Here is a 3,631-nt window from a genome sequence, read left to right on the forward strand (position 1 = left end):
TATGGATCACCCGCTCCCCACTGTAATTAACCTGTGGATCACCCGCTGTGGATCACCCGCTCCCCACTGTAATTAACCTGTGGATCACCCGCTGTGGATCACCCGCTCCCCACTGTAATCCCGCTGTGGATCACCCGCTCCCCACTGTAATCCCGCTGTGGATCACCCGCTCCCCACTGTAATCCCCATGTGGATCACCCGGTCCCCACTGTAATCCTCCTATGGATCACCTGCTCCCCACTGTATTCTCCCTATGGATCCGGCTACCCAGTGTAATCCCACTATGGATCACCCACTCCCCACTGCAACCCTCTGTGGGTCACTCGCTCGTCACTGTAATCCCCCTATGGATCACCCACTCCCCACTGTAATCCCTCTATGGATCACCCACTCCCCACTGTAATCCCCCTATGGATCACCCACTCCCCACTATAATCTCCCTATGGATCACCCACTCCCCACTGTAATCCCCCTATGGATCACCACATTTCTACCTCGATAAAACAGCCCGAGATCCTGCTTTGTTCCACATTGGCAGGGCTTTGCAATCAGTACAGGATTTGGAAATAATGTTCCATTCTGTACAGGTCAGCATCACTGGGGGGGGGGTCAACTGAGCTCTCTGTAAGAGTAGATGCACAGTGTCCCCACAATGGCATGTTTGTTGGGTATTGACATTGAGAAGCTTTTACTCTTCATTCCACTTGGTGTAACAGCTTGGGTTTGAGTTGTTGGTAACAGTTATATTTTGCTTTGCTGAACATCACTGGTTTCACATTCATGATCGTCCTCTCTCTCTATATTTTTAGTTTAAGCTCCAGATGGATTTGCCCCCAATGGAAGAATATATCTGCTCTGGACCTACTTGGTCACTTCCGGAAAGGGTAATGAATTGTTTCTCTCCTTAGACAAATAGGATTAGATTAATTTAGGATATCTGGTCGGCATGGAAGGGTCTGTGCTGTATAGCTCCATGACTATATGTAAGGATTTAAAAGCTCCTCTAGAACAGTGGTTCCGTCGGGATGCTCTTAGATTGAAAAAATTGTTTTGTGTGATTGCAATAAAGGTTTCGCTTCTTAAACACTGAACAATGTCTTCAACTTTCAACATGGTTGGCCACATCATTCTGCTGCACTACCTCATGACTGGGATGGGATTGCTATCCCCTGATTTCTTTATTATCCATCTAACTGTAGCTCAGATATCACTTGTGACAACTTTCCCTTGTGGTCCCGCACCATTACCTTCTGGATTCCCTCAAGGATCTACTGTTGATTCCCCCCTCTGTTTCTCATCTATGCGTTGCCCCTGGCAATCAAAAGGCACAGCATTTGTTTTTATGTGCATTGACATCCAGGTTCACCTCCTTACCGTCTCTTCTGACTCCCCCACTATCTATAAATTATCAGCCTGCCATACAATATCCAGGCCTGGATGAGGAGACATTTCCTCCAGTTAAACATTGGAAGCCTGATATTTGTTTTTGATGTTGCTAATCTTTGTTCCCTCGCTCGTGACCTGCTCCATCCTCACTCCATTCCTCTCCCTTGTAACAGTCTGAGGAGAAACTGCATAGTTGATAAATTTAGCTACAAGATGAAGTTTTCAAATTCATCATTGCACCACTTATTCTCACTTGTGCCACATGTCCTAACTTTGCCCATCTCAGCTCATCTGCTGAAATTCTCATTCACGTGTTTTTTATCACTAGGACTCAACTATTCTGATGCATTTCCAAGTGGCCTCCCACTATCTACCCACTATAAAGTTGAGTATATATGAAGTCAATCAAACTGCGCTTGTCTCAACTTGCAGCCAATTCTCCTATTACCCTGTATTTACTGATCTGCACTAGCTTCCAGCAAAGTCTAGATTTTAAAATTCTAATCCTTGCTTTCAAATATCTTGACCGTGACTATTTCTATGTCCTACTTCAACTCTACACCCTTTGGTAAAATCTCTCTTCCTCTAATCCTGAACTCTTTTGGCTTTTCCTTAAATCCATCTACAATCACTCCCTATGGTGGCAAATCCCACTATCTCACTGTGCTGACAAATCCCACTATCTCACTGTGCTGTTGGTGGCTGTGCTTTCAGTTGCCTGAGTGCTCTAGAATTCTATCCACGTAACTCTCCCCCTCACGACCTTGCTTTCTTCATTTCAGACTCTTTATAAAACCTACCTGTTTGAGCAAGAGTTTGGTTCACAGACCGAGTATCTCCTGAGTTAGACCAGTATCATATTTTGAGGAATGTTTTGTCATGCTGAAGCTCTTGTTAAACACTGCTGCCAAATTGCAACGTGGCTAAATTGAGTCATAAATCTGAGGAATGGCAGGCTCCAAATCAGACAAAGGATGACCAAGAAACTGACAAAGAAGGAGAAGCTAGCACGTGAGAGTCAGCTATCGAGTAATTTAGAAACAGATTAAAAGAATATTTTCAATTCTGTAGAAAGGAAGAGACTAGAGAAAGTAAGCATGGGTCCTTCAGAGGAAGAAACATCTAGGATTCTGAAGGGTAAATGTTGAGAGGAGTGGTGGATGCGGGGACAATTACAATATTTAAAAGGCATTGGGATAAGTAGATGAATAGGAAAGGTTTGGAGGAATATGGGCCAGGAGAAAGCAGGTGAGACTAGTCTAGTTTGGGGTTATGGACTGTGATTGGACCAAAGGCTCTGTTTCTGTGCCGCATGACTCTATGACATTTCCCCTCATGGGAAAGTCTAGGAGCAGAGGACATAGTCTTAGAATAAAGGGGCACCAACTGAAGACTGAGATATGGAAGAATTTCTTCTCTTCAAGGTGCGAGTGTCTTTGGAGCTTTTTGCCACAGAAAGTTATGGGGGAGTCCTTGTATATTTAAGGCTGAGATAGAGTCTTGATCAGATGGGGAATAAGGGGTTATGGGGAAAGGGCATCGTTGAATCAGCCATGGTCCTACTGAATGGTGGAGCATGCTCAAGGGGCCGAATGGCCTACTCCTGTTCCAATTTAACAGGAAGGAATAAGGCAATGGCAGAGAAGGTGAATAAGTTTTTTTTTAATCATTACAATAATGGACCTAAGGAACATGTCAGAATTTCTGGGAAATCAAGACACTGATGACAGAGATTGAAAGATGGACTTAAGAATTATAAAGAAAACAGCATTGGAAAAGTTAATGTGACTAAATGCTGACATTGGATCTGTTAAGAGCTGAAAATGTGTTGCTGGAAAAGCGCAGCAGGTCAGGCAGCATTCAAGGAACAGGAGAATCGACGTTTCGGGCATAAGCCCTTCTTCAGGAATGAGGAAAGTGTGGCCAGCAGGCTAAGATAAAAGATAGGGAGGAGGGACTTGGGGGAGCGGCTTTGGAAATGCGATAGGTGGAGGGAGGTCAAGGTGAGGGTGATAGGCCGGAGTGGGGTGGGGGCGGAGAGGTCAGGAAGATGATTGCAGGTTAGGAAGGCGGTGCTGAGTACGAGGGATTTGACTGAGACAAGGTGGGGGGAGGGAAAATGAGGAAACTGAAGAAGTCTGAGTTCATCCCTTGTGGTTGGAGGATTCCTAGGCGGAAGATGAGGCACTCTTCCTCCAACCGTCGTGTTGCCATGGTCTGGCGATGGAGGACTCCAAGGACCTGC

The 3,631-nt window shown here is 45.3% G+C and overlaps 1 protein-coding gene across 1 annotated transcript in view; it reads left to right on the plus strand.

Annotated features, from left to right (window-relative positions):
• The first annotated feature begins 814 nt into the window (after positions 1 to 814).
• The window catches only part of tp53i13 (tumor protein p53 inducible protein 13), a 42,732-nt gene continuing 39,915 nt past the window's right edge, over positions 815 to 3,631 (plus strand). The window contains exons 1-2 of the mRNA XM_043718408.1: positions 815 to 884; positions 1,715 to 1,770. The gene's annotated coding sequence lies outside the window, so the exon portion shown is untranslated. The remainder of the gene's footprint in view (positions 885 to 1,714; positions 1,771 to 3,631) is intronic.

Source organism: Chiloscyllium plagiosum, chromosome 28 (genome assembly GCF_004010195.1).
Source record: "Chiloscyllium plagiosum isolate BGI_BamShark_2017 chromosome 28, ASM401019v2, whole genome shotgun sequence".
Taxonomy (NCBI): Eukaryota; Metazoa; Chordata; class Chondrichthyes; order Orectolobiformes; family Hemiscylliidae; genus Chiloscyllium; species Chiloscyllium plagiosum.